Source organism: Mesoplodon bidens (assembly GCF_964165515.1).
Source record: "Mesoplodon bidens genome assembly, contig: HAP1_SCAFFOLD_471, whole genome shotgun sequence".
NCBI lineage: Eukaryota > Metazoa > Chordata > Mammalia > Artiodactyla > Ziphiidae > Mesoplodon > Mesoplodon bidens.
The window spans coordinates 324,881-337,335 of NW_027672149.1; the positions used below are offsets into that span (position 1 = coordinate 324,881).

Consider the following 12,455-nt stretch of genomic DNA (forward strand, 5'->3'; position numbering starts at 1 on the left):
TCAGCCTTTTGTAGCTGGACTCATGCTCTGGGAAGAGGGTGGCAGGGAGAGGAAAAGTCAAGAACAGAGACAAGTTGGGGTCTGGGGCAGTGGTAGACACTTAGTGCCCACAGCCTCTAGAGGGAATAGTACAGGGGGTTCTGGGAGATTGGAGTCAGCACTGAGGGCAGAAGGGAGCATGGGAAGCAGAACAATGGAAGCTCCAGGAGGTGGAACTGAGGAGACTCCTGTCCGGCTCCACTTTTCCAGAATGAAAACACCCTGAAGGGGGATCCTGGAGAGAAGGGCACAGACTCCTAAGGACACTCCACCACTCTATCCCTGGTCTTCCATCTCAGCTTTTCCCTCCTCTGGAAGGGCAGATACTTCTGTTATGGAGCAAAGGACTTGATGCCTGAGCAAAGGGTTTGATGCCTGATGCACATAGAAGCCAATGCTATGGCACCAGCTTTTGAGAAAAGCTTTATTGCAAGGAGGCAGGGGACAAGGCTCAAATCTGTCTTTCCAAAAGCAAGTTGAGGTTGATATCTACAGGTTCAGGTTTTGGAGCAGAAAGGGGGAAAAAGTGGTTGGTTATAAAGTTTAAGGGAGTGATGGATTCTCATGTGTAGGGCTTCATAGTTTTCCATGGCTAGCATGTGCAAATTCCTGGAGAGCTGGTATGAAACATGTGGGGGAAATATGGGCTGTGATGTCAAAAGGTCATGCATTGGACAAGCAAGTCTATTTTCCACAAACTCCAATCTGCCATACTCTTTCCAACTGGTTTCAGTCAATTTTGTCATGTTATAAGAGGAGATGATTTTTAACAACCTGCTTCCTTATCTGCAGTTCTGTAAGATAAGCTCAAGAATTTCTCTTAGTGATGGGTTTTTTTAACCCTATGGGTCAAGGTTTAATTTCTAGTCACATTAGTCTGTCCTGTGACAGAGTTTACCTCTGGCTATCAAAGGGAATGTTCCAAGACCTTTCTAAGATTTTGAAGTTGAATGCTGTCTTACTCATCTTCTAATAGGAATCTTCATCAGTAGATCCTGGTTTCAAGGCAGGTTGAATGCCTCTCTATTTTCTTAATTGTTTTGGGTTCATTGTTGTAGGTATTTTCCTTCTGTTGTGTTTCTTGCCTAGAGAAGTTCCTTTAACATTTGTTGTAAAGCTGGTTTGGTGGTGCTGAACTCTCTCAGCTTTTGCTTGTCTGTAAAGGTTTTAATTTCTCCATCAAATCTGAATGAGATCCTTGCAAGGTAGAGTAACCTTGGTTACAGGTTCTTCTCTTTCATCACTTTAAATATGTCCTCCCACTCACTTCTGGTTTGTAGTGTTTCTGCTGAAAGATCAGCTGATAACCTTATGGGGATTCCCTTGTGTGTTATCTGTTGTTTTTCCCTTGCTGCTTTTAATATGTTTTCTTTGTTTTTAATTTTTGACCGTTTGATTAATATGTGTCTTGGCGTATTTCTCCTTGGATTTATTCTGTATGGGACTCTGTGTGCCTCCTGGATTTGATTAACTATTTCCTTTCCCATATTAGGGAAGTTTTCAACTATAATCTCTTCAAATATCTTCTCATTCCCTTTCTTTTCCTCTTCTTCTTCTGGAACCACTATAATTCGGATGTTGGTGCATTTAATGTTGTCCCAGATGTCTCTGAGACTGTTCTCATTTCTTTTCATTGTTTTTTGTTTATTGAGCCCTGCAGCAGTTATTTCCACTAGTTTATCTTCCACATCACTTATCCGTTCTTCTGCCTCAGTTATTCTGCTATTGATCCCATCTAGAGTATTTTTAATCAAATTTATTATGTTGCTCATCGTTACTTGATTCATCTTTTGTTTTTCTAGATCCTTGTTAAATGTTTCTTGCATTTTGTCTATTCTATTTCCAAGATTTTGTATCATCTTTACTATCATTATTCTGAATTCTTTTTCAAGTAGACTGCCTATTTCCTCTTCATTTCTTAGGTCTGGTGGTTTTTTATCTTGCTCCTTCACCTGCTGTGTGTTTTTCTGTCTTCTCATTTTGCTTATCTTACTGTGTTTGGGGTCTCCTTTTTGCAGGCTGCAGGTTCGTAGTTCCCGTTGTTTTTGGTGTCTGTCCTCAGTGGCTAAGGTTGGTTCAGTGGGTTGCGTAGGATTCCTGATGGAGGGGACTAGGGCCTGTGTTCTGGTGAATGAGGCTGGATCTTGTCTTTCTGGTGGGCAGGTCCTTGTCTGGTGGTGTAATTTGGGGTGTCTGTGGCCTTATTATGACTTTAGGCAGCCTCTCTGCTGGGGTTGTCTTCCTGTATTGCTAGTTTTTTGGCATAGGGTGTCCAGCATTGTACCTTGCTGGTCGTTGAGTGAAGCTGCCTCGCTTTCAAGTCCTCCTGCTTGCCCTCCCTGAACAGATTTTTGGATGATAGTTGTCCTTTATAAGTCTGCAAGTTTCTGAATTGTTCTGACCCTGAGCTCCATTTGTCAACACACATTTTTGTGAGCTGGCAGAAAAACCACAGGATTACTTTAGGCATTATTCTGGTTCCGGGGTGGAAGGCTGAGACTTTGATTAATTTTTCTTCCTGACGGGAAATTAGAGTGACATGTGCCCGTCCAAATGCCTACAGCTTGGCTCTCACTTGTTCTCCTTCTTCCCTTTCATATTCCTCACAATGCAAATTGTGCCAAACAGGAGGTTAAAGGTACTGACTCCCCAAGTTGGGAGATTGAGAGTAAAGCACCTGGAATGTCGAACCCGAGCACCAGGAGAGGAAAAATGAAGAGCGTTTTAGAAATCTTTCCCGATCACACGGTGTCCATTCCTGTGGGTTTCCCATGCATGATTGAACTGCACTAACATTTCCTTAAACCTGGAGAGGGGGGGACCCATGGCATTGGTGGTACGCAATATTTCTTTCAGGGTGTACATTTGCTCACCCAGCCTCCCCAATCCTCTCAGCCCGAAGTGTCCAGCCTATTTTCTCATCCAGGTGTGGGTTTAGATGTGGTCAATCCAAGTTGCATCAGAGCCCCTGAACGAATTGTGTAAGAATTTCGCTGTTTTTCCGTTTTGTTTTTGAAATTTATTTTTATAATCGGGTTGAGCTGATTTTCACTGCCGTGTTTATGACGCTCTAGGCACACTTGATTCCCTTATGGAGACATATCATTACATAGGTTTTAAGATTCTTACTACTCAGATATATTCCTCTGCACGGAATCGGGGGTGTTGAGTCCACTTCACTGAGCAAGGAGTAGGTCTTGTCTATTACATATTTGGTTTATGGAACGGTACATGTGCTAATATCAAACTCTGGTTTTATGCATCACCCCACCTCACCTTACCGCTTGAGCAGGCAAAAGAGTGTTTTCTAACTGTGAGACTGTGTTCTGTTTTCTAATTTAGTTCATGTGTAGCATTTTTACATTCCCTTCATAAGTGATATCTTATGATAAGATTCTTTTTCTGTGTGACTTATTTCACTTAGAATCATCGTACCTAAATCCACCCATTATGCTGCTACTGGCCTTATGACATTCATTTCATGGCTGAGGGATATTCCATCATACGAAAGTACCACAACTTCTTTATCCATTTTTGACTTTCCTGCAATATTTGAGGTGTTCTGAAGTCGAGGTGCTTGTAAACAGAGCAGCCCTTAACTTTGGGGTGGTTGTGTCTTGTTGATTTTCAGGTTTCCCAAGGTATACGTCAATGAGTGAAAGTGCCCAAGGCTCTGTAGCTGATTTGTTTCGTTGTTTTCGGGAAACAGCATGCCCTTCTCCGGAGTGGCAGCTGGCAATTTTCCTCCCTCCCATGTGCATAAGAAGGCTACCTGTTCTCCTTGGGCTGTCCTGCTTTTGTGGTTTTTACAATTTTTTCGGATGTCCCTTTTGAACGGTGGGAAGTGAGGCTTCATTTTAGTGTGTATTTGCATAGCCCGCTTGCTTGGCTGTCCACAAATTGTGTATGCGTTTTTTCCTCAATATGTTCTGGAAAACACGCATACACCCTCTTTGGCCAAGTGCATTATTGTGGAAATTCTGCCGATTTTCATGTGCTTGAAAGGCGATTCCAATCTACATTTTGAAGCCTGTTTCCTGGAATTCTGCCTTGCTTTCAAGTCCTCCTGGTTGCCTTCCCTCAACAGATTCTTGGATGATAGCTGTCCTTTATAACTCTGCAACTTTCTGAATTGTTGTGCCTCTGAGCTCCATTTCTCAACACACATCTTTGTGAGCTGGCCGAAAAAACTGCAGGATTGCTTCAGGCCGTATTCTGGTTCCAGGGCGGCAGGCTGAGATTTTGGTTAATTCTTCTTCCTGACGGGAAATTAGAGTGACATGTGCCTGTCCAAAAGCCTACAGCTTGGCTCTCATTTGTTCCGCTTCTTCCCTTTCATCCTCGGCACAAGTTGCAAACTGTGCGAAACAGGAGTTTAAAGGCACTGACTCCCCAAGTTGGGAGATTGAGAGTAAATTGCATGGAATGTCGAACCCGAGCACCAGGAGAGGAAAAATGAGGAGCGTTTTAGAAATCTTTCCCGATCACACAGTGTCCCATCCTGTGGATTTCCCATGCATAATTTAACTGGACTAACATTCCCTTAAACCTGGAGAGTAGGGACCCATGACATGAGTGGCACGCATTATTGCTTTAAAGATGTACATTTGCTCACCCAGCCTCACCAATCCTCTCAGCCCCAAGTGTCCAGCCTTTTGTCTCATCCAGGTGTGGGTGTAGATGGGGTCAATCCAGGTTGCATCAGAGCCCATGAACCAATTGTGTAAGAATTTCGCTGTTTTTGTGTTTTGTTTTTGAAATTTACTTTTATAAATGGGTTGAGCTGATTTTTAATGCCGTGTTTATGCCATTCTAGCACACTTGATTCCCTTATGGAGACATATCAGTACATAGGTTTTAAGATTCTTACTAGTCAGATATATTCCTCTGCGTTGAATATGGTGTGTTGAGTTCAGTTCACTGAGCAAGGAGTAAGACTGGTCTATTACATATTTGGTTTATGGAACGGTACCTGTGCTAATATCAAACTCTGGTTTTATGCATCACCCCACCTCACCTTTTCCCTTGAGCAGGCATAGGAGAGTTTTCTAAATGTGAGACTCTGTTCTGTTTTCTAATTTAGTTCAAGTGTAGCCTTTTTACATTCCCTTCATAAGTGATATTTTAAGATAAGATTCTTTTTCTGTGTGACTTATTTCACTTAGAATCATCGTACCTAAATCCACCCATTATGCTGCTACTGGCCTCATGACATTGATCTCATGGCTGAGGGATATTCCATCGTGCGAAAGTACCACAACTTCTTTATCCATTTTTGTCTTTCCTGCGATATTTGAGGTGTTCTGAAGTCGAGGTGCTTGTAAACAGAGCAGCCCTTAACTTTGGAGTGGCTGTGTCTTGTTGATTTTCAGGTTTCCCAAGGTATACGTCCATGAGTGAAAGTGCCCAAGGCTCTGTAGCTGAGTTGTTTACTTGTTTTTGGGAAACACCATGCACTTCTCCGGAGTGGCTGCTGGCAATTTTCCTCCCTCCCATCTGCATAAGAAGGCTCCCTGTTCTCCAGGGCCTGTCCTGCTTTTCTGGTTTTTACAATTTTTTCGGATGTCCCTTTTGAACGGTGGGAAGTCAGACTTCTTTTTAGTGTGTATTTGCATTGGCCACTTGCTTGGTTGGCCACAAAGTGTGTATGCATTTTTTCCTCAATATGTTCTGGAAAACACACATACGCCCTCTTTGGCTGAGTGCATCATAGTGGAAGTTCTGCCGATTTTCATGTGCTTTAAAGGCGATTCCAATCTACCTCTTGAAGTCTGTTTCCTGGAATTCTGCCTCGCTTTCAAGTCCTCCTGGTAGCCTTCCCTCAACAGATTTTTGGATGATAGTTGTCCTTTATAACTCTGCAAGTTTCTGAATTGTTGTGCCCCTGAGATCCATTTGTCAACACACAGTTTTGTGAGCTGGCCGCAAAACCGCAGAATTGCTTCAGGCCCTATTCCAGTTCTGGGGCTGCAGGCGGAGCCTTTGTTTAATTCTTCTTCCCGACAGGAAATTAGAGTGACATGTGCCCGTCCAAATGCCTACAGCTTGGCTCTCATTGGTTCCCCCTCTTCCCTTTCATCCTCCGCACAAGTTGCAAACTCTGCGAAACAGGAGGTTAAAGGTACTGACTCCCCAAGTTGGGAGATTGAGAGTAAAGCGCCTGGAATGTCCAACCCGAGCACCAGGAGAGGAAAAATGAGGAGCCTTTTAGAAATCTTTCCCGATCACACGGTGTCCCATCCTGTGGGTTTCCCATGCATGATTTAACTGTACTAACATTCCCTTAAACCTGGAGAGTAGGGACCCATGGCATGAGTGGCATGCATTATTGCTTTAAAGGTGTACATTTGCTCACCCAGCCTCACCAATCCTCTCAGCCCCAAGTGTCCAGCCTTTTGTCTCATCCAGGTGTGGGTGTAGATGGGGTCAATCCAGGTTGCATCAGAGTCTCTGAGCAAATTGTGTAAGAATTTCGCTGTTTTTGTATTTTGTTTTTGAAATTTATTTTTATAATGGGGTTGAGCTGATTCTCAGTGCCGTGTTTATGTCGCTCTAGGCACACTTGATTCCCTTATGGAGACATATCAGTCCATAGGTTTTAAGATTCTTACTAGTCAGATATATTCCTCTGCATAGAATAGGGTGTGTTGAGTCCAGTTCACTGAGCAAGGAGTAAGTCTTGTCTATTACATATTTGTTTTATGGAACGGTACGTGTGCTACTATCAAACTCTGGTTTTATGCATCACCCCACCTCACATTTCCCCTTGAGCAGCCATAAAAGTGTTTTCTAAATGTGAGCCTCTGTTCTGTTTTCTAATTTAGTTCAAGTGTAGCCTTTCTACATTCCCTCCATAAGTGATATCTTATGATAAGATTCTTTTTCTGTGTGACTTATTTCACTTAGAATCATCGTACCTAAATCCACCCATTATGCTGCTACTGGCCTCATGACATTGATCTCATGGCTGAGGGATATTCCATCGTGCGAAAGTACCACAACTTCTTTATCCATTTTTGTCTTTCCTGCGATATTTGAGGTGTTCTGAAGTCGAGGTGCTTGTAAACAGAACAGCCCTTAACATTGGGGTGGATGTGTCTTGTTAATTTTCAGGTTTCCCCAGGTATACGTCCATGAGTGAAAGTGCCCAAGGCTCTGTAGCTGAGTTGTTTACTTGTTTTTGGGAAACACCATGCACTTCTCCGGAGCGGCTGCTGGCAATTTTCCTCCCTCCCATCTGCATAAGGCTCCCTGTTCTCCAGGGCCTGTCCTGCTTTTGTGGTTTTTACAATTTTTTCGGATGTCCCTTTTGAACGGTGGGAAGTCAGACTTCTTTTTAGTGTGTATTTGCATTGGCCGCTTGCTTGGTTGGCCACAAAGTGTGTATGCGTTTTTTCCTCAATATGTTCTGGAAAACACGCATACACCCTATTTGGCTGAGTGCATCACTGTGGAAGTTCTGCCGATTTTCATGTGCTTTAAAGGCGATTCCAATCTACCTCTTGAAGGCTGTTAATGGAATTCTCCCTCGGTTTCATGTCCTCCTAGTTGCCTTCCCTCAACAGATTTTTGGATGATAGTTGTCCTTTATAAGTCTGCAAGTTTCTAAATTGTTTTGCCCCTGAGCTCCATTTGTCAACACACATTTTTGTGAGCTGGCCGCAAAACCACATGATTGCTTCAGGTCGTATTCTGGTTCCAGGGTGGCAGGCTGAGCATTTGGTTAATTCTTCTTCCTGACGGGAAATTAGAGTGATATGTGCCCGTCCAAATGCCAACAGCTTGGCTCTCTTTGTTTCCCTCTCTTCCCTTTCATCCTCCACCCAAGTTGCAAACTGTGAGAAACAGGAGGTTATCGGCACTGACTCCCCAATTTGGGAGATTGAGAGTAAAGCACCTGGAATGTTGAACCCGAGCCCCAGGAGAGGAAAACTGAGGAGCCTTTTAGAAATCTTTCCCGATCACACGGTGTCCCAACTTATGGGTTTCCCATGCATGATTTAACTGTACTAACATTCCCTTAAACCTGGAGAGTAGGGACTCATGGCATGGGTGGCATGCATTATTGCTTTAAAGGTGTACATGTGCTCACCCAACTTCACCAATCCTCTCTGCCCCAGGTGTCGAGCCTTTTGTCTCATCCAGGTGTGGGTGTAGATGCGTTCAATCCAGGTTTAATCAGAGCCCCTGAACGAATTGTGTAAGAATTTCGCTGTTTTTGTATTTTGTTTTTGAAATTTATTTTTATACTGGGGTTGAGCTGATTTTCACTGCCGTATTTATGCCACTATACGCACACTTGATTCCCATATGGAGACATATAAGTACATAGGTTTTAAGATTCTTGCTAGTCAGATGTATTCCTCTGCATGGAATAAGGGGTGTTGAGCCCAGTTCACTGAGCATGGAATAGGTGTTGTCTATTACATATTTGGTTTATGGAACGGTACCAGTGCTAATATCAAACTCTGGTTTTATGCATCACCCCACCTCACCTTTCCCCTTGAGCAGGCATAGGAGAGTTTTCTAAATGTGAAACTCTATTCTGTTTGCTAATTTAGTTCATGTGTAGCCTTTTTACATTCCCTCCATAAGTGATATCTTATGATAAGTTTCTTTTTCTGTGTGCCTTATTTCACTTAGAATCATCGGACCTAAATCCACCCATTATGCTTCTACTGGCCTTATGACATTGATTTCATGGCTGAGGGATATTCCATCGTACGAAAGTACCACAACTTCTTTATCCATTTTTGTCTTTCCTGCGATATTTGAGGTGTTCTGAAGTCGAGGTGCTTGTAAACAGAGCAGCCCTTAACTTTGGAGTGGCTGCGTCTTGTTGATTTTCAGGTTTCCCAAGGTATACGTCCATGAGTGAAAGTGCCCAAGGCTCTGTAGCTGAGTTGTTTACTTGTTTTTGGGAAACACCATGCACTTCTCCGGAGTGGCTGCTGGCAATTTTCCTCCCTCCCATCTGCAAAAGAAGGCTCCCTGTTCTCCACGGCATGTCCTGCTTTTGTGGTTTTTACAATTTTTTCGGATGTCCCTTTTGAACGGTGGGAAGTCAGACTTCTTTTTAGTGTGTATTTGCATTGGCCGCTTGCTTGGTTGGCCACAAAGTGTGTATGTGTTTTTTCCTCAATATGTCCTTGAAAACTCGCATACACACTCTTTGGCCACGTGCATCATTGTGGAAGTTCTGCCGATTTTCATGTGCTTTGAAGGCGATTCCAATCAACCTCTTGATGTCTGTTTCCTGGAATTCTACCTCGCTTTCAAGTCCTAGCTGTAGCTAAACTGAGAAGTAAAGGTGATCCTTAACCTAAAGGTAGGCCAAATTGTTTCCCATTAGAAAAGTTGGGTGTGAAGCCATCTCCATGAACCCTGACTCGATAGAGTGCTTTAACTCCTTTACTGCTTTTGGAAGCCTAAGAGAGTCGCGTATGATTTCCAGAAGCTGCCATGAAAAATACCACCGGGGCTCCAATTCAGTTTGAGGATTTCTGCTCGACGTCTCTCTAATTGATGTGGAAACTAGACTTTAGGTCCAGCTCGAAATAAAGTAGAATTTTACCCTGATTATTGTTAGGCATTTGGAACATCCAAAGTCACCTAGGCCTACTGAGGGCATTTAGAGGATTATGCCATTCACCACATGCAGAACACACTGCATCAAAAAGTTTCATCACAGAAGGCCGAATTGTGTTCCAACGGTCTCCTTTGGCTTGTCAGGGAAGATAGGTATATGTGCTGTGTGGACAAGTTTGTAATTGAGAAGGCTGGAAAAAGGCAGTCTTTTCCCAATTTGAAAGGTACATAGTGGCAGCTTCAAGGCTGACTGAAAGACATTGATGTTACCAATGTTCTAGTCATTTCTATGTATGCCTCAGTGAAGAAAGTGAGTTTTCTCCTATGAAACCCTATGGTATCCAGGGTCTTTCTAAGAGCTCATCCCATGCTTGCCCAGGCTAAAGTGCAAAATAAACCTGACCCCTAGCCTCAGGGTAGGTGCCAGTGTTTCCCATCAGCAAAGTTTGGTGTGCAGCCATCTCCATGAACCCTGACTCAATAGAGTGCTTTAACTCTTCTGTGGCTTTTGGTAGGCCTAAGAGAGTCGTGTATGAATTCCCTTCTGTGGGAGAGCGTGTGTGCTGTGAGTCCCCTGTTTGTTTTCCAAGCAACAGAACACAGAACAGACTGTTGGGGTCAACTCTTTCTATGCAGAGGGAAGGGCAATGAACTGATTCTCGCTTGCATAGCTTCATTTCTACAACTGTAGAGGAGCCCCAGTAGAAAGTTTTTGCCACTATTACATTCAACGTGGCTCTCCTTCTGTGGAGGCCCTCTGAACTGCAATGAAAGAATCCCTGAGCCTAATGTGCATCCTGGGAACTCTTACCTAAAATCTCTCTACACTGTAGGTCCAGCCTGACAGAAAGTACAGAAAAACCAGTACAATTGTGAGGTATTCAGACGATCCAAAGTCCCCTAAGCCTAACTAAGTCATTCAGCAGGTAATGCTATTCATGGCACGCAAAACACCCCACGTCCAATGCAGTGAGATCACAGAAACGCTCAGTGTGGCTGAAAGTCTCCAATAGTCAGTCAGAGAGTGCTGATAAATGCGCGTTGTGGGTCAAGTTCGCAATAGGAGAATGTAGGAGAAGCCAGACTTTCCCCCTTTGGAAAGCAACTTGGTTGCAGCTTCCAAGCCTCCTGAAAACCCCACCACCAGGATACTATTCACTCCACAGGTGCCTCTGTGGAGCAGTGAGCTTTTCCAAAAGAAACCAGGTGCTTGTGATTCCTTCCTTGGAGCTCACCCCAGGAGCATACTGTAGCTAAAGTGCCAACTAAATGTGATCTCTAGTCTCGAGGTAAGGTGCACCTTTTCCCATTACCAGAGATAGGGGTGCACCGGTGTCCAGGATGTCTTAATCAATGGACGGCTGTAGCTTTAGTTTGCCTCAAAGTGCTCAAGAATCTCACGTGGCCACTTCTTTTCAAGGAAGTGCACTGTGTACCCAAAGCCTTCTGTGCACAATCAAGGGATACATAGCTCTGGGAACATCCCCCACAATGCAGTTGGAAGGGATGGGAACTAATGTGTCCTCAATGGCTAGCGTTCCACAGCTTTGAAACAGCCTTAGGAATGCGGTTCATGGCAGTCTTTCGTTTCATGTGAGTCTGCCACGTTGAGGAAACCTAAGCTGGCCTGAATGAAACCACCGGGGCTCCAATTCAGTTTGGGGACTCCTTCTCGACGTCTCTCTAAGTGATGCAGAAACTGCACTTTAGGTCCAGCATGAAATAAAGTAGAGTTACCTTGAGAATTGCTAGGCATTTGGAACATCCAAAGTCACTTAGGCCTACTGAGGACATTAAGAGGATTATGCCGTTCACCATATGCAGCACACACTGCATCCAAAAGTGTCATTGCAGAAGGTTGAATTGTTTTCCAAGGGTATCCCTTGGATTGTCAGAGCAGATAGGTGTATGTGCTGGGTGATCCAGTTGGTAATCGAGAAGCCTGGAAAAAGGCAGTCTTTTCCCCATTTGAAAGGTCGATAGTGGTGGCCTCAAGGCTGACTGAAAGACATTGCTGCTACCCGTCTTCTAGTCACCTCTAGGAATGCCTCAGTGAAGAAAGTGAGTTTTCTCCTACGAATGCAGTTGGTCTCCAGTGCCTTGCTAGTAGCTCATCCCACGCTTGCCCTAGCTAAACTGCGAAGTAAACATGACCCCTAGCCTCAAGGTAAGCACGAGTGTTCCCTATCAGCCAAGTTTTGTGTGCAGCCATCTCCATGAACCCTGACTCGATAGAGTGCTTTAACACCTCTGTGGCTTTCCGTAGGCCTAAGAGTCACATATGAATTCCTTTCTGAGGGAGAGCATGTGCGCTGTGAGTCCTCTTTTTGTTTTCCGTTCAACACAACACAGAACAGACTGGTGGAGTCAACTCTTTCTAATCAGAGGGAAGGGCAATGCACTGTTTCTCGCTTGCAGAGCTGGATTTCTATAGCTGTAAGGCAGCCCCCGGACAACGTTTTGGCCAGTAGTGCATTCAACGTGGCTCTCCCTCTGTGGAGGCCCTCTGAACGGCACTGAAAGAATCCCTGAGCCTAAAGTGCATCCTGGCAACTCTTAGCCTGTCATCTCTCTATTGTGACGCAAGGTACACTGTAAGTCCAGCCTGACAGGAAGTACAGAAACACCGGTACAATTGTGAGGCATTGGAATGATCCAAAGTCCCCTAGGGCTGACTAACTCATTCAGCGGGTAATGCTATTCATGGCACGCAAAACACCCCATGTCCAACGAAGTGTGAACATAGAAAGGCCCAATGTGGCTGAAAGTCTCCAGCACTCAGTGAAAGAGTGCTGGTAAATGCGCTGTGGGTTCAATTTGGCAGTGGG

The 12,455-nt window shown here is 44.2% G+C and overlaps 1 long non-coding RNA gene across 1 annotated transcript in view; it reads right to left on the reverse strand.

Moving 5' to 3' along the window:
- Nucleotides 1-12,238, reverse strand: part of LOC308610534 — a 169,160-nt gene extending 156,922 nt beyond the window's left edge. The window contains exon 1 of the long non-coding RNA XR_014014575.1: nt 12,189-12,238. This is a non-coding gene — a long non-coding RNA (uncharacterized lncRNA). The remainder of the gene's footprint in view (nt 1-12,188) is intronic.
- Between the last annotated feature and the right edge of the window lie 217 nt (nt 12,239-12,455).